Source organism: Pteropus alecto, unplaced genomic scaffold (assembly GCF_000325575.1).
Source record: "Pteropus alecto unplaced genomic scaffold, ASM32557v1 scaffold71, whole genome shotgun sequence".
Lineage (NCBI taxonomy): Eukaryota > Metazoa > Chordata > Mammalia > Chiroptera > Pteropodidae > Pteropus > Pteropus alecto.
The window spans coordinates 7,989,025-8,013,363 of NW_006433024.1; the positions used below are offsets into that span (position 1 = coordinate 7,989,025).

General features: G+C 35.2%; 1 long non-coding RNA gene and 1 pseudogene across 1 annotated transcript in view; one reads left to right on the forward strand and one right to left on the reverse strand.

Annotated features, from left to right (window-relative positions):
• The first annotated feature begins 3,750 nt into the window (after window positions 1-3,750).
• On the forward strand, window positions 3,751-4,167 carry LOC102897658 (annotated as a pseudogene).
• Window positions 4,168-20,037: 15,870 nt separating this feature from the next.
• LOC112476603 overlaps window positions 20,038-24,339 on the reverse strand; it is a 6,739-nt gene continuing 2,437 nt past the window's right edge. The window contains exons 2-3 of the long non-coding RNA XR_003045151.1: window positions 22,128-22,198; window positions 20,038-20,092 (exon numbers count right to left, since the gene is read on the reverse strand). This is a non-coding gene — a long non-coding RNA (uncharacterized LOC112476603). The remainder of the gene's footprint in view (window positions 20,093-22,127; window positions 22,199-24,339) is intronic.

The window sequence follows — 24,339 nt, forward strand, 5'->3', positions numbered from 1 at the left end:
TTCTTTATCCAGTTATCTATCAATGGACACTTAGGTTGCTTCCATATCTTGGCTATTATAAATAATGCTGCAATGACATCAAACTACACTATAAGGCTATAGGAATCACAATAGCATAGTACTGGCATTAAAAAGACACATAGATAAATGAAACAGAATAGACAGCCCAGAAATAAACCCACACCTATATGGTCAAATTATTCATGACAAAGGCAACAAGAATATATAATAAGGTAAAGACAGTCTCTTCAAAAATTGGTGGTGGGAAAACTGAACAGATACATGAAAAAAAAATGAAAATAGACCACTTTTTCACACCATATATAAAAATAAACTCAAAATGGATTAAAGACTTAAATGTAAGACCTGAAACCATAAAATTTCTAGAAAAAAAACATAGGCAGTAAACTCTTTGACATAGCTCTTGCAATATTTTTTTGGATATGTCTTCTTAGGCAAGGGAAACAAAAGCAAAAATAAACAAATGAGACTACATCAAACTAAAAAGTTTTTGCAAGGAAAGAAAACCATCAATAAAATGAAAAGACAACCTAATGAATGGGAGAAGATATTAGCCAACGATATATCCGACATGAAGTTAATATTTGAAATATATAAGGAACTCAGGCAACTTAACACCAAAAAAAAATAATAATAATTAAAAAATGGGCAGAGTACCTGAGTAGATAATTCTCCCAAGAGGACATACAGATGGCCAAAAGAATAGGAAAAGATTCTCAACATCACTAATCATCAGAGAAATGCAAATTAAAACCATAATATCACCATGCACATGTCAGAATGGCTATCATCAATAAATCAAAAACGCACATGTCAGAATAGCTATCATCAATAAATCAAAAAACAACAAGTGTTGGTGAGGATGTGGAGAAAAGGGAATCCTCATTTACTGTTGGTGGGACTGTAAATTGATACAGCCACTATGGAAAACAGTATAGATGTTCCTCAAAAATTAAAAATAGCACTACTATATGACCCAGAAATTTCACTTCTGGGTATTTATCTGAAGAAATCCAAAACACTAATTTGGAAAGATATATGCACCTCTGTGTTCAAAGCAAAGGTTTCTTTGGCCTTTTCTCTGTACAGATGAATTAAAATTCAACTGGAAAAAAACACTTAGCAGTAGAACAAGGCTAAGAAACTTCCAATTAGTTATGTATATTTTAGTTTCCATCTTCAAATGACCATGAAAAAGAAAAGAAACATGATTTTCCATTAAAAGGAAACTAGTAATCTTTCTCTCTTTCTCAATTAAGATATATGAAAATGTAATCATATATTTATGAGTTTGCCTATAGAATTTCCTTAATAAAAAGTTCTACTGAGACTTAAGCAAGGCCTAAATCTAAAGTCCAAAAAGGTCTCCGCACAAAGGTAGTTGTGTGAGTTATGCTTAGGCTGAAAGACTGGCCCAGGATGATAGCAAGACCGAACAACAGATAACTGAAGTTTGAGCAAAGTGCAGTTATTTATATTTCAAGTATTAGTTCAATAAGCAATATTTATTGAGCATGTGTCATGTACAGGCACTGTCTGGCACTGGTCAAGAGGATTTAGTAAAACAGACTAAATCTTGACCTTATAGATCTTACTTTCTAATCAGAAGAGACAGGTAAAAACAAATTAACACATAACTAATAAAATATGAAGTAAGAACCCAAGGAAAAAGTAAAGCAGGATAGAGATAATGAAAGCATGGTTATTAGGGAAGGCTTCTTGATAACTGACACATAGGGATAATCTTGAACTAAGAAAGAATGAGCCACACAGATACCTGAAGAAGAGAATTCCAGTCCAGACCTTGATGTGGAAGTCAGATTTGTGTTTTCAAGGAGCAGCAAAGAGGCCAGCATGTCAGGAGTGTGATGAACAAGGTGGAGAGTAGTAGATAAGAGGTAGCATCAAGAGATGAGCCAAGGCCAGATGATGCAAGGCCTTCAAGAAAATAAGTTAGAATTTTACTCTAAGCATGAAGAGAAGCCACCTGAGTGTCTTGACCAGGAGACTGGTATGATAAGATTTATTTTCTTAAAGGATTCTGCTGGCTCTTTTGAGAGAATAGACTTATGGGGTATAGTAGTCAGGGGAGTTCTCCAGAGAAACAGAACCAATAGAAGACAGAGATAGAAACAGATATTGAGAGAGAAAGAGAGAGGTTGAGATTTAAGGAATTGGTTCACATAATAGAGACTGAGAAGTCTCAAGATCTGTAATCAGCAAGCTAGATAGAGACCCAGGAGAGCAAACAGTACAGTTCCAGTTTGAGTCTGAAGGCCATGAGAACCATAAGAACTGATGGTATAAGCTCTAGTCTGTAAGCTGGTAGGCTCAAGACACAGAAAGAACTAATATTTCAGTTTAGGTTTGAAGGCAGGAAAAAGAATGGATATCCCAGCTCAAGGAAGTCAAGCAGGAGGAGTTTTCTCTTACCCACAAGAGGGTCTACCTTTTTGTTCCATTTAGGCCTTCGACTGGATGAGGCCACCCATATTAGAGAAGGCAAGCTTCTTTACTCAGTCTATCAATTCAAATGTTAATCTCATCCAAAAACGTTCTCACAAACATATCCAGAATAATGTTTGACTAAATATCTGGGTACCTGTGGCCCAACCAAGTAGACAGATAAAATAAATCATTACACAGGCAAGAATAAAAATGGGGAAACCAGTGAGAAAGTTCTTGTCATTTTCTAGGCAAGAGATGATAATGGCTTGGACTTGAGTTGTAGCCATGAAAGTAGCAGAAAGTAGCAGGATTCAGAACAAACTAGAAAGTAGAGCCAACCAAAATTGTTGATGAACTGCATGTAGAGTATGAGAGAGAAGAATCAGGATGACTGCAAAGTACTTGGCCTGAACAAGTAGCTGGGTGGAAATGCCATTCACCAAGATAATAACAACGAAAACAACAAAACAGTAATAATAACTAACAGTTTACTCTTAATTTTAATTAAGAGTAAAATTAACTGTAGGTACCAGGTACTTTTCCAAACGTTTTACATATATTAATTAATTTAATCCTCACATATAATTCAATTAATCTTCACTAATAAGGAAACTGTGATGAATTTTTATTTTTAGAAACTTGCCCAAAGTTACATAGCTAGTCAATGAAAGTGTACTCATAACCGCTACTACACCTGGAGCAGCATCTTTTATTTTCTTTTTTGTGTGTAGAGAGGATAATGATAAAGTAGAAATCAAGAATTTGTTTTAAGACATGTTAAAATTGAGATGTATATTTAGATATCCAAGAGGAGATATCAAGTCAAAAGTTGGTTTTTAAGTCTGTAATTCAGAGGAGAGGTCAACACTAGAAATGTGAATTTGAGAATCACATAAATAGTATTTAAAGCTAAGAGACTGAGTTAAGTCACCAAATGAATGACCACAGACAGAAAATTTAAAAAGTATGATGACTGAGACTGGGGAACCCCAACATTTGGAGGTCAGAAAGATGAGGACAGCCCCACAAAGGCAACTGAAAGCCAACAGTCTCATGTAGAAGGTAATCATGAGTAGACTATCCTAGAAACCATGTAAAAGAGTCTTTTGAAAAAAAGATTACCTGTATGAAGTACTCAATAATATATTGGTGAATGAAATAAGGTCCTCAATTTAGATGACTTCTAAATTATATTTTATCAGTTCTAGAGAACTCACCCTAAGAGATTTACAAGTTTATGACAGAATTTGGTTTGTTAATCAAAAAGCCAGGAGTCCCAAGATGGCAGCCACCATGAAGAAGGCAGCTACAGAAGGTGTCAATGTTACTTTTGAAGATCAATGAAAGATAAATAAATTTGTGTGGAACATAAGCAGAACCACAGAGCTAAAGGACGAAATAAATGTAAAAAAGAATTCCAAAATTTAAAAGATGCTTGTAAGGCCATCATGCTTGGCCCTCATGCTTGCAGATGATGACTGCTTAACGATGCCTTATCAAATTGAAAAAAATCTTTTCATTAGCCGTTCTCAAGAAGACATATAAGAAATGTTAGAAGAAGCAAAGAAAAACTTGCAAGAAGAAACTGACGCTTTAAAATCCAGAGTGGAATCAATTCAGCAGGTATTAGCAGATTTGAAATTTCAGTTATAGGAAAAATTTGGGAGCAACACAAACCTTGAAGCTGATGAAAGTTAAACATTTTATAATACATTTTACAGTACATTTTTAAATTTGTGTAATAAACTTGAATATTGATTAAATGATAATTTCCCTTCTTCAAATTATATGGAAAGCAAAACTTACTTAAAATTTTTTTTTCATTTATTTAATGAAACTTGTCTATATATTACACATACAAAAAAGTCAGTTCATCCACTTATATTAGAGATATACCATTCTAACACCACTGAAGTTTGAAGGAGCTAAATGAAAAGGCAGAACTTACCATCAGTAAAATAGAGCCCTCCCAGAATGGTATTAGTTTGAAGAATTCACTGTAGTTCAGAATCTAGTCCTTATCTGGTATAAAAATCCTAGAGCAGGTTTGACTTGAGAATGCTGGCTCATTCAAAAGACTCATGAATGAACTCAAATGAAGTTGTTCATTTGTAAGACAGATGTAACGGAAAATTCAGAAGGCATATTAATATAAAAAACCAAATCATCATTTAGTTGCTTGGTAAAAATGAAATTTTTAAAAATGTGCTGTATGTGATTCATATGCCTAATGTTTATTTAATGAATATTCCTGTCATGATAGCCATATGTATAGTCTTTGGACCAAATAATTCCTTTTCCTGGCAGAGTAGAAATCTGCTATTTTAACCTGTCCAATATCTCTTTCCTTTCTGATAACAGTGTACTGATTTTCAGTGGACAACTTCTTCCCCTCTGTACACATTCTTGAATCATTTGCGCTGCCTTTCTGATTCCAATTGTATCTCAGAGAAATCTAATAATTGATAAGGAAAAAAGTTTTTCTTTATAGAGATATTCCAGCTAAAAAAAAACATATATATATATTTCTATTCTGCTACTCATAATAAAATAATGGAAATAGGCAAAAATCGATGATGTCCTCTAACATCGCAATATAATAGTATGTGCCTCCTAATAGAAAAACACAACATACTCTATCATGTTTTTGGCAAAAAAAAAAAAGAAAAAAAAAATCTGACCTGAATCTGAATCTGATCAGCCCTTTAGATTTAACTACAATCTGTAGAAAATATAAAGGTATAGAAACATGTCAAATAAGATTACAAGAATAAAATCAGAAAAGTCACTCTTTGGAATAAAAACAAAACAATTTTTTCAACAAATAAATTACAAGAAGGAAAAGAAAGATACAAAATAGAAACCAATAGGTTAAAAGAGACTTAAATGATATAGTCACTGCAGTAAATTACAAAAATTGCTCTATTCTTCACCCCACGTTATGTAACGTAACTTCATAGTGCTTTTCAATCTAACACTGTTACTTGACATTATGACTTGCTTTGACCAAAAGAATGAGATAGAAGTGATGGTGTGCCAATTCTGAGCCTATACCTCTAGAGGTTAGCATACTATTGCTTGCTCTCTCACTTTTTTGTATCACTATGACAACATGCCTTGGCTAGCCTACTAGGTGATGACAGACATGTAGATCAAGGCCAGATCATCCAAGTCACTCCAGGTGATGCCATTCTATATAGTCTTCCAAACCAAGATACACAAACGAACCCAGACAAGATCAAAGGATCTGCCGAGCTGACCCCAGGTATGTTAGCGATAATTTTTTTTATTTGATTGTTTGTTTTACCTCCAAACGATTGTGGGTTTTGCTATAGTGTTACTACAGCAATACATAAATGATACATCCACCAAACTGCAATACATAGATCTTATTTGCATTTTGAGTTAAGTAAACTCTTAAGTAAATGTGAGTAAATTAATTGGGATACCTTATACAGTGACTGGATATTTGTTGATATTATGAAAATATTCCTTTTTCTTTTCTGTGCTGACATTATAGAGTTATAACTCAATTTTTTTTTTCTTTTTGCAGTATAATGGTACTGAAACTGTGTATTTTAAGAGTCCTAGTTTTATAAAGATACATATTGAAATGATATGATGACTTGGATTTGCTTCAAAATAATTTGTGGACCAGGGTGGTGATAAGGATAAGGGAATAGAAAAGACAAGATTGACTATGAGTTGGTAATCACTGAAGATGGGTGATGGCTATATGGGATTTAATTATACTATTCTTTCTATTATTAAATGGTTAAATTTTCCATAATTGAGAAGACATGCAAAAACAAACAAACAAACAAACAAAACCCTAGGCTTGCACCAAAAGCAAATAACAAAAAAAACAGTATAGTCATTTATCGCTTAACAACAACAAGTATGTTCTGAGAAATACATCCTTAGGGATTTTATTGCTGTTTGAACATAACAAAGTAAACCTACACAAATCTAGATGGCATAGCCTATGGCTCCTACAAACTTGCAGAGCATGTTACTATACTGAATACTGTAGGCAACTGAAATACAAGGGTAAGTACTTGCATATCTAAACATAGAAAAGGTACAATAAAATTACAGTACAAAAAATTTTTAAAGGTACACCTGTTCAGGTAACTTACTGTGAGTAAAACTTGCAGACTAGAAGTTGCTCCTGGTGAGTCAGTGAATGGTGAGTGAACATGAAGGCTTAGGACATTACTGTACACTGCTGTAGACTTTATAAACACTGTAGACTTAGGCTATACTAAATTTATTTTAAAACTTTTCTTTCCTCAATAATAAATTAACTTTAGCTTAGTATAACTTTTTTTTAATTTATAAACTTTAATTTTTTAAACTTGACTCATATTACACTTGGCTGAAAACACAAACACATTGTACAAAAATATTTTTTCTTTATATCTTTATTTTATAAGCTCTTTTCTATTTTTTTACTTTTTAAACTTTCTGTTAAAAATTAAGACACAAATATACACATTAGCCCAGGCTTACATAGTGTCAAGATAATTAATATCACTATTTTCTACCTCTACTTCTTGTCCTACTGGAAGGTCTTCGGGGCAATAGCGCCTTGGAGCTGTGACCTCCTCTGATAACAATGCCTTCTTCTGGACCACCTCCTGAAGGATCTGCCTGAGGCTCTTCTTGAGGAGATATTGGTCTTTTCAGAAACATGTCCATGGTGGTTTGTTTCTTTTTTTCATCAAAATTGGCTTATTAGCAGATAACGCCCCATGAACATTACTCTCTGTTAATGAAAACTTTTGGTGTTGGGTCCATGTTTTCAAACTTTTTAAGAAACTAAGATTGATTTAGCTCATACTATATGGAAAGAAGATGAGATTAACTTTCCCTGAGTCGCTTAGGCTGTATGAGAGTGTGGTGGATACTGGAACAGATTTAGAGTCCCACTAAGTAGAAGAAAGAGTGAGGGATGCTCTATAAACAAGCATTTGTGTCTGCTACTGGACAGCAACATGAAAGCTATAATAACTTCTTTCAGCAATAGTCCCAAATAAAATAAGGATAAGACGCTTCTGATACTAAAGAAAAGATTATTTCTCTAGGAAGATAAACAAAGACACTGCACTGTCTTGTACTGCAGGCTATTAAGGAAGGCTAAGGAAGATGGGCTCCTATCAGGAAAAAGAGGCCATTCCATTAAAGAGAGAGGAAAGTACTATCTATTCAAGTCGGTTATGAGAGAGAAAGAACCTGACTACCTGAGACATGACAGTGATCTGGAAAAAAAATAAGAGAAAGAATGCAAGGAAAAAGTTCTCAAGACTTCTGGCCTAGGAAGATATGTTCTCTCTCTCTTTGGCTGCTAGTAATTTTATAGTTAAAACATTACCTCATACAATGCTCCCTATGCAGCTCAGAGATGGGCTCAAGCTCTTTTTTGTTGTTGTTGGTATTTGAATTTTTAAAAAATACATTTTTCTGTATATTGCGACAAAAGCAAGCAATAATGATTTTTAATTGATTTTATTTAGGTAATTTAATTCCAATAAAATTCACCAATTTTAAGTTTACGATATGATGAGCTTTTCAAGTATAAAGTTGTGTAACCAGCATTCCCATCAAGATATAAAACATTTAACACATCCAAAAAAGTTCTCTTTTAGTCTTTTGATATGCACTCTTTTAAAATGTAGCCTTAAGAAAGTTTGCCAACATCAATTCCATGAGTGGACTCTCATTAGATTGCACCAAAGATAATAATTATACCTCTTTCTAGTGTTGGTTCAGGAATTAATATGAAAATCTAACTAATTCTGGCATAAGAGAGAATTTCTATAGATTTCTGATAAAGAATTACCATCCTCTTCTGGTCCTGACAGAGTAACTAATACTAAAAGACATCTTACCATAAGCAAATAGAAAACTGGACAAAATTAATCGAAGAACAGTTTTCTGACTTTAGACAACAAGTCATACAGGACTGTGATCCCTTATGTTTACCCCCTATTTTAGCCCAAAAGAACTGTCCAGACTGCAAAGTGAGAGTTATAAACTATGTAGAGGCTTATCTACAGAGCTGAGGAGGCAGAGCTCTGAGTTTGGGAGGCTGAGTGGCTGAAATTTGTGAAGTAGAGGACCAGAGAGAAGGGAACAGAACTAAGCAGAGAAAAAATGCCAGAAACCTGTGTCCAGGTCTAGGGTCTTGGCCGAATCCTAAGATGCCACATGTCTGGTCCAAGAACAACCGCAATGAACAAAGCAAATATTAGGTAGCTGTAAGCTGAATATGTACTCGGAATATTTGAATTGTGATCTATCGGAGTAGCCAGACCTCATGAACACCTGAGACACTCAATAAAAGCCCCAGAAAAGCCACAACTTAGTCTATTTTCCTTAGCTTCCTTTAATAATCTTTCAACTTAATTACTGCAGTACATGTCTTAGTTTTCCTCCTAGAGAAGTTTTCTTTAGTATCAAAAGTGTTTTATCCACACTTAAATAAAATAAATTCTTTGCCACAAATTCCAAAACCAACACAGAAAGAAAAAGAAATCTGAATAGACTGAGGTCTATTAAGGAAATTAAATGGTAATTAGAAATGTTCCTACAAAGAAAATGATAGTCACATTTGCTGCTTCACCTTGATGGAGAATTCCCTTAAACTGTTAAGGAAGACATAACACCAATCTCACAAAACTCTCATAGGACAGAGAATAGAGAACATTTTCCAAGTCATTCATGAGGCCAGTATAACCCTGATACCAAAACCTGCTAAGTCACATTACAAGAGGAAAGTGCAGACCAATAACCCTCAAGAATATAAATGTAAAAGTTAACAAAATTATAGCTAATTGAATACATCAGAGTAGAAAAAGAATCATATATCACAGCTAAACTGAGGTTTATCCCAAGAATACAAAGTTAATTTAACATTTTTAAATCAATATAATTCACCATATCAACATAATAAAAGAGAACAATCAAACGATCATTTCAATACATAAAGTGAAATGAACAAAAACTAACATCCATGCCTAATAAAAACTCCCAAAAAACTAGGAATAGAAAGAAATATAACTGATATAAAACATTTACCAAAAAAAAGAAAAAAAAATCCTACTGTTACAAAATCCATTCCCCTAGCGAAGACCACCTAGGTTGCCTCTAAATCCCAACGGTGATGAATATCCTTATAGACGCACATGTAGGAAAATTTTTGTGTGATATATACCCAGAAATGAGATTGCTGGTTCATAGAGTACAGTCATACTTATACTATTAGTTTAATTTCCAGAAATATTGTACTAGTTTCCATTCCAACCATCAGTGAATCATGTATTTTGAACTTAAACTTATTTTAAATGTATTCTGTCATTTAAGGTGGTAGAATAATTTATCGAAATAATAATTTTGTTTTGTTTCTGGATACTCTCCATCTACACTCATGAGGAAGAAAAGAAGGAGGTGGGCAGGCTTTGATTTCTAAGGTATCGCCTCTTGATAGAATCTAAGGAATAATAAACAGCCAGATTAGGTTTCAGAGCCAGAGGACTTGCTGCCAGGCAGAAATTCAACAGCATGAAGACAGCCCCTAAATAGGTCTTTATGCTTCAAAGGTCTAGGCCCATGTGGAGAATTAAAGAAAGAAGCAAAGAATAGAGCTTTATGGAGTGTGATCTGGCTAATGGTTGTTGATTCTCTAGGAGTGCAAATTTGCCATTGGTGTCAGGACTGATCCTGCCCAAACTGCCTGTACAGTGAAAAGACTATAGAAGTCTATAATTAGGTAACTGTTATACTCCTGGAAGTCTAAGTGAGGGTCTCTCTGGTTAAACTTGGTACAGTGGAAATGAAGCCCACACTAGAGTGATTAATCTTGACCTGACTGTTGTGTTGGCCTTTAAGGACCTTGTAAGTCCCCAGGGTTCTTGTAAAAACTAAGCGAGGAAAAGGAGTCTGTGAATAAAATGCCTGATAATGAACTTTTAAGCAATTTTAGCAGATGGCACACAATTTGGACCAAAAAAAAAGAGTCCCACAGAGTGTAATCTAAGAATCTCTTTCTTTTTCTCTACACCCTCTTTCCTTTGTTTTCCTCATAGATATCTACAGCTTTCAATGCCATCTATATGTTGATGACTTCTATTTTTATATATAATTAGTACATGTACACGTTCACACCGTACATATTCCCTATTTCCAAATCCTTTATTTCTTCATTGCACTTATCACCATTTCTTTTAACATGTTTTCTCTGTCTTCCCAATTAGATTGTACATTAACCAAGGCAGGAATTACATCTTTTTTATTTACCAAATACAAACCTATTTGTGCGCAACCTAGTGCCTGATACAGAGTACGTGATTAATAAACATGAATGAATGAGTTGTGTCCCTAGAGTTATGGAGCAATTCATATTGTTATATAAAAATGAAAAACACTTCATAAAATTTTCTCCCATTAATCATGCCATACTACTCTCTTTATTAGCAATCCTAGAGCATAGGCACCTCTTTCTCCTTTACCCCATCTCTACTATTATCTCTGATGCAAGGAGAACCTTCTCCCATAAAAATGCAACTATGTTAATGCTCTAATATTGACCTTTGATTCTAAGAAAAAAAATTGTTTGCTTTATAGGTGGTTCACTTAAGAAAATAAGGATTCATCATCCAAATAAAGAGTCTGAAATAGGTTTCTTGGGGCAGCAAAATTTACAAGAACCCAGCATAGGATGAGGGAGAGAGCTAGGGAATAGAGACAATAAAAGGAGAGAGGGCAAGAGACTGAAAAAGATATTTCTTAGTATCTATGTGATGATTACTGTTTGGACTGAAAGGTAATCCAATGGCAACAGAAAATAAATGTTTCACATCATTCTCTTGACTATGAGTATATCTGTAACAAACCATTCATAAGATTAGATTATTTCTTGTAATATCTTGTCTCAACAATTGTCAAATGTTTCTGGACAAAGTTACTGTCTAAAACAAACACTCTGGTTCCTCATCTATCATTTTGCTAACATCTGCCTTAGGAACTGCATGGTATACACAATCATAATTTAATTTCCCACCATTCTATTTCAGATTAGTATAAATATCACAAAGAATGGGATTAATATGTAGAAGAAAGCTAGGAAGTAAGAAGACAAGCAATGGGTAGTTTAGAATCTGCACTTAAGCAAAAAGCTAAAAAGAAGTGTTTTCAGGTCCTGTCTGCTCTTCAGTGCTGGGGTCATGGGATTTTCTTCCTAGACGACAGGTAAAAAAAAAGGTAATACCCGGCATCTTCTACTTGGCTTTGCATGGTACCCCAAGCTTAAAATAGGTTTACAGATAATGAATGCTACGGCATTGCTAATTTATTTAAATGAAGAGTTCTCATCCGTGATTTTCCCATCTATGCCCAGCCCGCTAAACTGCCTGAAGCAGAGAACATGCTGGTGGTTACCAGACTATTACTAATACTCTTAGGTTTAGCTCATTAAAATGATTTTGGAGCTTTTCAGCACAATCAGCATGGTCTGTTTGTCACTATTTCTATTTTTATTTTGGGGGGATATCACCTAGAAGGGCTGGATTGTTTTATAGCAAGTGACTGCAACTAAGTGTGAGGAGATGTGCAGAACACTCTTCTTAAGCTTTTGCTACATTCTCAAGAACAGTGGGAAATAGTGCTGAGGGTTTTAAACTCAAGACCTGGATTTGCCAAGGGGAAGTCATTTAATGATTCTGAGCCCTGGCTCTCTCATCAGTAAAACTGTAACAATAATACAGATGTTGCAAGATTATTGTTAACATTAGAAGCAACATATATCTAATACACAAGGCAATTCATAGGTGGTTAATAAATGGTACTTATTATAGCTATCAGAAGTTTGCCAAAAAAATAAAATCCTCATTAAATTATATGAATTTTTCTAATACATCTCCAGGATTTTATTTAAAGTTTACAGATACAAGCACAGTAGCAGTCATATTGATACCAAGTAATATAACTAGGCAGAAATAATGCCTATAATAAAGTGATTCTCCTCTCAGTATTGGGAGAGTTTGCATAAAAACCATGAATGTAAGTGAAGTAGAAGAGATTCTCTTTTCTGCTATAATAGCATAACTTATAGCAAACCAATGAATGCTCGCATCAAGAAAAATTAGCAAGAAAAAGCTTTTTTTTTAAATCTCTGTTTAAAGCATTGAGAGCTACTGAGGCAACCAGAACTTAAAGGGCCATGATGCTAAAGAGCATCGAAGCAGAGAAGTGAGCTGAGAAGTTCCCTCTTGGGAAATTTACTAATTCTTAGTGTAGGCTAAAAGGCTAAGAATCTGTGTAGTTCTTAAGAAGCAAAGTAGTTGAAAGTTTCCGGTAATTGTACGGGGCAGAAAAGACAAAAAGTAGAGCCCAGAGTCAGCAAGATGGCAAGGACGGGGGAGAGGCAAGCCTGACACACAAATTTTTAAGATACACAAAGCAAGAGGCTAAGAATCTAAGTAGGATGCCACTTAAAAACAGAGCAGAGTTCTTGATGGTCTAATAATGCCAAGTAGATAAAAGAAAGAATCTATGACCCAGCAAAAAGAGGCCCAAATATACACCCCAGCCCCTCAGACCTTTGGAGAACTATATCCAGTTGTGTATTTGTGGCAAACCAGTTGTATATTTGTCTAAATAAAAATTCCAACACAGATGATTTATGATAATTCAGTCATTGAACATATTAAGGTGATCTGATTCCCACTCTAGCTTTCTGACAGAGAACAGGGTGAACCCCCTTTCTAAGGGAAAATAAAAGCATCTGGAACCTATGTAATTTTTTCATATACGTCTATCATTTAATGAAAGATGACAAGGCATACCAAGAAATAAAACAAAAATAATACCCAGATGATATAAACAGACCTTCAGATTATCTAGATTGATGCTGTTCATCAGAAATTTCTGCAATGATGAACATGTTTTATCCATGGGCTGTCTAACATGGTGACTATATACATGTGGCTACTGAGTACCCAACATGAAGAACTAAATTTTTAAATTTTATTTCAAATAATTTACAATCATACTTAAATTTAAATAGCTACATATAACCTAATGATTACTGTATTGGCAGCATTCTATTAACCACTAATAGAATGTATAATCCTCATGCTGATAAATGGAAAAGATAATAAAAAATATTTATTCAATTAATCCAACGGAGGAAAAAAGCAACGTAGAAAAAATGAGACAAAAAGAAAACAGTGTAATTGTCAATACATACCCAAATATATCAGTAATTATGTAAATTACAAAAAAAGAACATATATTCCAATAGAAAAACAAAGATCGTCAGACAGAAAAAAGAAACAAAACTTAACTATATGCTGTTTACAACCACTACACATTCAATTGCTGAAATTTCTTTAAATACTGCTTCTCCTTCACTCTCTCTTCTCCTTTAGAACTCTCATCATATTAGACAGATGCTCACCCCATTCAATCTATCCTACTTATCTTAACCTTTTTTTCCTATTTTTCATTTCTTTATTTTTTTTTAGTGCATTTTGGTTAATTTTCTCAACTCTTTCTTCCAGTTCAGTAATTCTAATTTTTGCTAGGACCAATCTATCATTTAATTCTTCCACTGAATTTTTAAGCTCAATGATTTCATTTCTAGGAGTTCTTTTAAACCGTTTTCCAAATTCACATATTCTAACATCATAATACGCTATTCTTTCCTTTTGGTTTTTACTTCATCACTTTAATAATGTTACATATAGTTACTTTATAGTATCTTTAAGATTGTTCTATTTTCTCAAGTCTTAAAGTTATAATATTCTTCTTCATCATGTCTAATTATTGTCTCTCATAGTAAATTATTTTCTACAATTTATAAATTTTAATCACTAACTCTTCTTGGGAGTTCCTTATTGTCCCGGACTGTTGGAAATGTTGCTAAAAAAAGTTTGCTTCACTGGACACCTTAGGATTTCACTGGTGTGAAAGATTAGAGTTCATATTAAAATCCTAGGAAGAAAGAAGAAAATCTGCTTATGGAAAAAGCCTGGAGCTTTGATTTCTCAGGGAAATTTTCTTTATGTTTGCTTTTACTGTTTAGTTTTTCTAATCCCCTTTTCCCTATGAGATAGCAATTCTAAGATCCTGCCTTTAATACAGGGTACTCAGTTCTAACTTTCTGCCTTACACAACTAAAAGCCTTGTCTTCTGTCCCCAGGAGAGCTTTGAAACTATAGCCTCTAGCTCCACCTCGGGGCTCTATCCATTCAGTCAGTAGCATCCTTGATTCATTTGTACAACTGTCCTTCTACAACTGGCCCAGTAAAATCCACACGTTTTAGATAGATGTGATGGTCTGAATTCATCCTTAGTCAACTAGAAAGCTGAGCACTGAAAAGAATACCTCAAAACCATACTAATTTTCACACTTACCAAATATGACCTCTCACTTTGGCTGAACCCTAACTCACGGTGTCAATCCTTTACTCATCTTTGGTCAGCTTGCTCTCCCACACTGCATAATACTTTCTTCTAAAGCTCCTACTCAAAGCAGATAAACTTGTTTCCTGTTACATCAAGAGAAACAGGCCCATGAAGCACAATGTTTCTTAAAATTTGGTTTCCATGCATACAGTCACATACATCTCCACCTACTTTTTTTTAAGCTCAGAAGTTTGGTGTCCCAACTTCTGTTCAATGTGAACTCCTCTATCTCTGAGCTTCCTCTTGTTTCTTTCTTCTGCGAGGTCTTTTCACCAATATCCTCTCCTGTTTTCAGTCTCTCACTGGCTTCTTTCTTATAGCTGGTAAACATACTCAATTGTCTTTCTCTTTCTAAGGATTAAAAAAAAAGTCTGTTTTCTCCCAGAGTCCTCGTCAAACTAATGTCTGAACTCTTTCTTCTCCTTCTCACTGAAAACATTGAGAAGTATTATTTATTCTTCCTGGCTATACTTTCCAATCATTTTCAACACCCTGTAGTCTGGCTTCTGCCCAACCACTTTACCAACAAAACATTGCTTTTACTTTGGTCAGCAATAAACTCCTGGTTGTCAAATCCAATAGACAGTTTTCAGTATATATTTTAGAGGACCTCCACACGTGGCCCCAGAGATCATTCCCTCATTCCTATTTCTTCTTTCCTAAATCTCCTATTTCCTTTTTCTCCCATGGCATTATACCCTCTGGGTTCTCCTGTCTCTGTCAATCACTTCTGTGTCTTCTATGTCATATTTCCCAAGGTGTTCTCCTCCACTCAGTACTCATCATAAGCAACATGCTTTCTCTGCTAGACCTCACAATATATTTCACTGACAATTTAATGACCAATGAATTCAATTCTTTAGCAAATGCTGGCTATTTTTTTTCAAACTCATACCCATTCACTTTCAGCTGGACATTGTCTTCTGGTCATCCCACAGGCCTTATTCTCCATATGTCCTAAATCAAATTCATTATCTCCATGATAGAAGTGCTCTTGCTCTGTATTCTCTATTTCATTTGGAGATACCATTATTCACCTGTCACTGGAAGCTGAAAATAATTCTTGACTCTCGCACTCCTAATACCCTTCATATCTATGTGCAGTAATATAGATAGCATGGTGACTGAGAAATTGTACTGAACAGTTTCCTGCTCCTGACTCATTAACTGCATCAGGCAAGTTATTAGATGGAAATCTCACATAGGTCAATCTACTACTTAGTCTTTTTAAGTTTATTTTTTTCCTTATCTGTATAATGGGAAAAGGTATGGTACATATTACACAGAAAATTGTTGTTAAATAAGGTAATACATGCAAAGCACTTAGCCTCTTGCATAATAAGAGCTCAATAAATGTAGCTAGTTTTATCAAACTCACCAAGTCCTAACTAACTATTTCCAAAATATATCTTAAATTTATGTCCTCTATCTCATCATTATTTATTACTCGTTCATTCACTAATTTACTTAACAAAGTTTGATCAAATAACCACATATTCTGGGTACTATAATAGACCTCGGGAATTCATGACGAATGGATGTGGCTCTGCTCTAGTGGTACTTTCAGAATGGAGGGGAAGACAGACTGTTATACAGCGATTAAATGAAAGTCATGAAAAGTCATCATCCTAGAGATTGCTCTAGTTAGCAAGAGAATATATTTTCCCTGTCCCATCCCCCTCCCCTAGGGTCCTGGGTGAACAACAAACACATCATAATCCCAGAGATGAGAAAACTATTGAAGAAACTCCTGCCAGAGTGATCTATCTAAACCACAAATCTGACTATGTCACTCACTGTGTAAACCATTCTATGTCTCTTTGTAGCCTTCAGGGTAAAGTTAAGCTCCTTAAAATGACAGGAGCTTATCCCACCTCATCTCTTAGCACTCATTCTTTCTCTTATTTTATGTTTCAACAATACCGAAGTAGTTATATTTCTCTATATGTGCCATTTTAAAAAATGTTTCTATGTCTTGCTCCTGTGGCCCCTGAAACTTCTTTCATGCTCTCTCTGCCTCAGTAACTCTTAATACTAGCTGGGATTCTTGTGGCTGCAAAGGAAAGAAAGCAAACTCAAACAAGCTTGAGAAAAAGAAAAGAAATTTATTATAAGGATACTGGGGTGTCTCATGAAACAGAAAGGCAGAGAAGTGGCTGATCATCTATTGTAGGTAACATGAGAACTGGAGGTTTGAATGCTGGATGATGGGTTCTCTCCACAGCTTGTTTTTGCTTCTCTCTGTATATGTCTATGTAACTTAGACTGTTGTTATTGTTGTTTTTCCTCTACCAAACAGTAGAAAACAAAGCAGTTCATAGTTCTCAAGGTTCACTGGGTCTCATGTTGAAAAAAACCTAGGGAGGGACACTGACTGACTTAGCGTGTTTTAGATGTCTACTCGTGAACAAAAATTTGTGGCACCGGTACTGAATGACTGCTCTTAACTGTCATCATGTGGATGGCGGAGGGAAGCCGAGGAAAAGAATTCAGAAATTCAGATTAAGAAATATGTTGAGTAGACTACATTCCTACTCAGCCTTTATGACATAGCTCAGGAGGCCTTCCTCCAGGAAGCTCTCCAGGTTGTATAATGTTGCTGATGCAGAACAGGGCAAATTTCCCCAAGTGATGGGGAGACCAAGCCCTGCACTGAGAGAAGACGGTCCTTAGGCAGAGAATGAAGAAAGAATTCAACACACATGCCAAAGTTAGAGTCAAAAGGAAAGTTTATTAGAAAGGGAGTAACACTCCATAGAGTGTGATCTCCTCTCAGACAGAGTGGGAGAGACCTAGAGAGGACTGGAAAGATAGTGAGTAGAGGTGGGGGCCCAGCATTCAGGGAATTCAGTTTATATAACATTTTTTAGTTTCTGTGAGTTATTGTTTAAAAGACTTTGTCAACCCATTTTCTTTAATATAGACATACAGTGAGGAAGGGGAAGGGTATATAACTAAGAATATGTAGAGTGAAAGGCCTCTGGCAATTCCTAGCCTTTAATCCATAGGTTACTCATGGTTTTAGCCATAGGAAAAGACTCTTGGTTCCTGTTTCCCTTTCACAGGTGTGAGGAATGGGTTGTTAGTAATCCAGCAGAAATCTTTCTTTGTTCTGAAGGTATCTTCCTGGTCTGGCTACAGGGCTGATCAGCACATTGCAGTCTCTGAATGTAGCTTGATTAACATTTTTAATTCTTTTGCCTCCTCTCTACATTATTGCCATTAAAATTTTCAATGATCTTTTTCTGTATCAGTTTCTTATGAACTCTTTTAGGACAAATGTGTATCATATTCAGTTTTATACCCTAAACTCTAAAGATATAAAAATGAATCAATAAATAATGTGTAAATTTATTGAAGATTCATGAGAAAATGAGGAGGTAATTACTTCAACTACCTGACACATGGATTTTATTTCTAAAACTATAGCTATAAAAAACTATCATTTCAAACTTTCTTTGGAGCCAGTATACAATTATCGTCTTATCCAACAAAATAAGTGACTAATGAGATAATTCCGAACTTATTACATTATTACTTCTCTGAAGCAATTATTAGAAGTAAAAGAATATATATAATTTGATTATATACATTTAAAATCACTAAATTAAACCAGTATTACGGAGAAAAGCATGTGAAAGCCATACAAATAAACTTCTACTATGCTTCCAAATCCAGATCATTTGATAGCCTATTGACCAGTAAGTTAAATAAAACTCCAATTTATTGATAAAATAACTCTCTGCCCTCCCCAAAAGTACAGGAAAATGTAGCATTTTTCCCACCACTGTCAAGGAATACATCAAATACATGGGAAAAAAATGAACAAAAGGTAAAACCGTAAAGAGACTCTTGGTGAAAATTGCTCACCCTCTGCTGGCTCCTCAGCAGTATTGCCCTTCGAAGCTCTGCTTAGCTAAAGGCCCAAATGAGGGTTCTCGCACAGAATCCTCAAAAGATTTAGAATTGTTCATATTGTCCATCTAAATAAGCACCTCTCTCAAGTTAAAGCATCCCCACCAAAGCCATCAGTACCTTCTCTTCCTAGCACTAATAATGGCTAATATAGAAAAGACAGTACATGTAGACTCTAATAGCTTAACTCTTAATTTTCCAAGAGAATAATTCAAAAGAAAAGGGATATATGTAATATTTTATTTTCTGGTTTTCTAAGAATATGACCTTTTCTTGTAGACTGAGATTCAGCCTGACAGAATAGGGAAAACACTCCATTTTGAATTAGAAGACCAGGAGTCGAGTCTTGGCTTTCCCTATTACTTACTGGCTGTGTAACCTTTACTAATTGTTTCTTTTAATATTGGTTGTGTAACCAATTGGATCCTTTTCTAGTTCTAATATTTTATGATTGTAAGAGCTGTTAAATTACAGGATTTTAATAATTTATTTCTGCTTTTTTTTTTTTTAATGTCATCTGGGTCATTCTCAAACATAAGCAAAATGGTTAAAATCATTCCTGTCATCATCAGCTTCCTTCTCTAATATAGTTCAAAACACACTGCAGACACCCAAATGAATCTTAATTGATACAATAATGATCATGACGGCAATGAAAAGCCCTGGGATTTTAATCTGAGCCCAATTCTCTCCTGGTTATATGGCTAGTATTTTGAGGAGCAGCTGTGGACAGATCTGTATTTCCTTCCCCACGCCACCCCCACAACCGTCTGAAATCTTTGCTTCAAATGAAAAAATCAGAAGCTAAAAATGCTGTTTCGATCTGTCCTACTGTCCAGTCATCAGTTAGATTTTCTATGTCACATTCCTTTAATTCAATTGAATCTTAAATATTGTTGTAGGAAATAATACAAAGTGGTGAGAGGGAAGTCAAGAGATAAAGGTTTAAATAACAACTCCACTTCTCAGTTTAACATCCTGTTTTCAAGATTAAAATATAGCATGTCATGAATGAAAGAATGTGTGAGCTGATTACCAGTATCCCCCCAAATATAATTGGAAGTCCATATAGTAGCAAGAATAATTATAGCTACCGATTATTGAAAGCTTACAGTGTGCCAGGCATATGTATGGAGATATATACATATATATTGAAGAGTATTGCAATACACAATAAAAAACTTACATTCCGTGGTGGGTTCCTTCTCTGGCACAGAGCTCCTAAAATCCTCGGAACTTCCTAAATGATAAGAGTGATAAAGGTGTCTTTGTTATTCGTAACAAAACCTGTGCAACAATGCAGAGTTTATGTTAATGAGGAGACTTCTGGCTAGCCCCAGGGAAGGGGGACTAGTTGCCAAGGGAACCAACTAGGTGATTAGACAGTTGAAACTTTAGGCCCCACCCGACCTCTGAGAGGGGAAGAGGGCTCAAAATTCAGTTCTATCATCAACTGCCAATGAATAATAAATCATGCCTACTTAATGAAGCCTTCACAAAAAACCAAAGATGGGGTTCAGAGACCCTCCCAGGTTTGGTGAATGGATACATGTAAGGTTCTAGGAGAGTGCTGTACTCCAGAGAAGCAATGGAAGGCTCTGAGCCTCTTCTTACGTACTTTGTCCTATGCATCTCTTAGATCTGGCTATTCCTAAGATATATTTTTCTAATAAACCAGAAATGTAGTAAATAAAATAATTTCCTAAATTCTGTGACTTGCTCTAGCAAATGAATTGAGGAGAGGGTCATGGGAACCCATAGGTGGTGGGTCAGAAGCACAGGTAACAACCTGAACTTAAGATTGGAGTCTGAAGTGGGGAAGGGGTAGGCTTGCAGGACTGAACCCTTAACCAGTGGGATATGATGCTATCTAAGGTAGATGTGTCAGAACTGAGTTAAATTGTAGGACACCCAGCTGATGTTATAGAACTTCATGTGTGGGAAACCCACACATCTGGTGTCAGAAGTAAAGGAGTATATAGTATAAAAGGAAAATACAAGAGGAAGTGTGTTTTTACTTAGAGGTATGTGTGTGTGTACACACACACACACGTATAAAATATTGTAGAAATATATATACACACACATAAAGATACACACAGTCTACCATAGTGCCTGGCATATAGCTAAGCTCTCAATAACTGGTAGCTATAATAATTCTTATTAATACATACATATGTTAAAGAACAAAATTCAACTGAGTATATTTTAAAGATCTTATTGGCTTTATTCATGAATCAGGCAGCATACAGTCTAGCAGATAAGAAGTTCTGAGGAGTTGTACAAAATAAAAGGATTTTATAGGCAGAAAGGAGCGAGAACGGGGAAATCATATGAGGCATTTGCTCAGTGGTTAAAGAGGGTTATATCCCTATATGCAGCATTGAAGTCTTGGAGCCTAGTTAGGTAACTTGTGTTGAGCAGGCCTAGTTACCACTGATTGGCCGGCCTATGCGTCTTTTCCTGGGAGAACATAGCATAGAAACTTAGTTAAGTTTTGGTTTCCTAACATGGGGCTTAGCATGAGCAATTCCATCTTGGGGCTAAGCCAGTTACTTCGACATATTACACACACACACACAGGCACACACACTCACTTATTCCCACAACAGCACTATAAGACAGATGATATTATCCTTATTATATAGAAGAGACATGAAGCTTAGAGACTTAAAGTAACTTCAATAGGTTATCCCACTTACAGGTAGCTGAACAAAAATTTCAAAGCAAACATCTAATTTCAGAGCCCACATAGTCAGAGTTTTGTTTTGTACCCCAACTGGTATATTGAAGCAACTTAGCTTTAGAAAATAATTACTTATCATCCTCCAGAATAACTAAAATGAAAACCAACAATAATGACTGATAATCCCAAGTGTCGGCGAATGTGTTTAGGAGTATAAATTGATGCAATCACTTCGGGAAACTCGCATTATCTACTCAAACTGAACATACACATTGCCTATGATCCAAAAATTCCACTATCCACTACATATCCAAACAAAAGGGTGAATATACATGCGCCAAAAGATAGAATATTTACAGCAGCATTATTTGTAAAAGCCACAAATGAAATCAACCCAAAATCCATCAACAGTGAAACAGATCAAATAAAATGCTGTCACCTTCATGTAATAGAAATAAAATTCAGTGATCACAGAGAACTACTGCTAAACACAACAGGGATGGATTTCACAGACATAATGTTGGTACAACTACAAATTCAAAACTAGGCAAAACCAGTCTATGGTGAAAGAAGTTAGAATGGTGGTTACCTTTGGTGACAGGTGACAATAATTGGGTGGCTGCATAAAGGAGGCTTCTGAGATACTGGGAATTTCTTGACCTGGATAGTGATTACAAAAATATAAAAATTCTTCACACTGTAGACTTAAGACTTGTATACTCTTCTGTGATATATTAAAATTCAACATGAAAGCTTACAAAAAGAAAAAGAAAACAATTACTAAAAATCTATCCTCTTTAATTTCCCATATCCCCTTTCAGAACACCATGCCATCTCAGCCCAAACTTGGGACCCATTCCATGCCAATGTTTTACGTTTTTCCCAATTCTTGGTTCTTTTGGACATCACCAAGTGTCTTCTATGTGAAGCCAAGATTTATTCACCAGCTGACATCTTAAATTTTAGTTCTACCCTCTGACCACAAGCCTTTATTCTTCCAATTCAATCACTGCCTTCACCTCCTGATCTTTTATTTTGATTCTGAGAGCTCAGGTTCTCTTCAATTCCTCATAGCAATCAGCTTTCCCTGTTTTATTTGTTTCCAAAGTTTATCACTTTAACTATTTCACTTACTCAGCTAACAGTTGTAGGCTGTGTATAGTAAACCAAACCAGCATGGTGTCTTCTCTCATGACTCTTACCATCCTGTAATATTTCCTTGACAAAATTCTAAACCCCCTTGTCCTTCTGATGCATGTTATGGACAATTCCTCTATTTCAAATTAATCCAGTTGTAAGACTTCACTGGTAACACACAAGGACACCTACACACTAGAAGTTGAAATTTTCACATCATAGATTTATGTCTTTACATATGTGTGGTCTCTAACTTCATATAGACCTAAAATGTTGTTCTTATTTGCCACTAGTTATTTCTTCATTTCCCCTAATCTCTAACTGGAATTGAGCATTTCATTTACTTACAAATGCAAGCAACAAATTACAGTATTTAATACTGACCTAAGGGCTTAATAATTAAGGAAGTGGTCATGCTTTACCAGAAGGACAAGGAAAGAAAAGAAGCAAGTGAGCTCAAGGCCAGTTTGAATCAAGGAGAAAGAGAAAAGATCATTTTAAAGAAGTGAAGATTTGCGCAGTTACAATACTACAGTAATAATAATAAAGCTTCTTGAAAATACTTCCTGTGGTAGCTGTTATCAAACTTCTCACTCTTGAACTGAGTATATTCTGGCTTCTACCCTCCACTTCATTGGAAGAGCTCTTATCATACCATCTATGACCACATTACTAGTGTAGCTAAAGCATACATTATAGTTCTTTTCTTACTTGACATTATATAGTTATGGTATCCAATATTGTAGCCACTAGCCACTGTGGCTACTGCGTACCTGAAATGTAGCTAGTCCAAACTGAGAGGCACTGGAGGTATAAAATACACATCAGATTTCTAAGATTTAGTATGAAAAAAAAGGATAACACACTTTATGAATAATTTTATATTAATTACATAGTAAAATGATAATGTTTTAGATACATTGGGTTAAACAAATTTATAAAATTAATGTCACCTATCTTTTTACCTTTCTAATATTGCTACTAGAAAATTTACAATTACATATTTGACTCTCATTATATGTCTAATGGCCAGTACTATTCTATAGCAACCTCTTGCCCTGATAAAGTTCTGCATTCAACTTTCTCCTTCCTTAGTATGTGGGACTCTGCTCTTTCCTAGTTTCTGGCTACCTTAATGTCTGCTTCTTTCCAAACTTCTCTTCTGAGACCTAAATCTATTATTCACAAAGTTTAGCGTGCGGCAAAATCCCCTAAGTGCTTACCAAAAATGCAAATTCTTGGAGCTTATCTGTAGAGATTCTGCCCTAACATTTACCAAAACTCCGATCTTCAGCTCAAATTCCTCTCATCTCCTGCCTCTTCTTTCCAACTTACTGTGCATCACTTGGATGCCTTAGGCTTAATATATCCAACATTTAATTCCTTGTCTCTATTTTCCGTAGCCCATTTCTCCTTTGTCCTTCAAATTACCCACACTAGAATCCTAAAATCCCCCTCTCCTTCTCCCTCATATCTATATCTAATCAGTTAAAAATCCAATTAAATCAGCTTGCTTAACTTCTATCCTCTCCATGCTTTCTCAATTCCCTTAGTTTGAGGTTTTTCTATCTTGGCTCTATTGAAAATTTGAACCAGATAGTTCTTTGGTGAGGAGTTGTCTTGCCCATTGCAGGAAGTTTAGCAGTTTCCTGGGCCTCACCCCG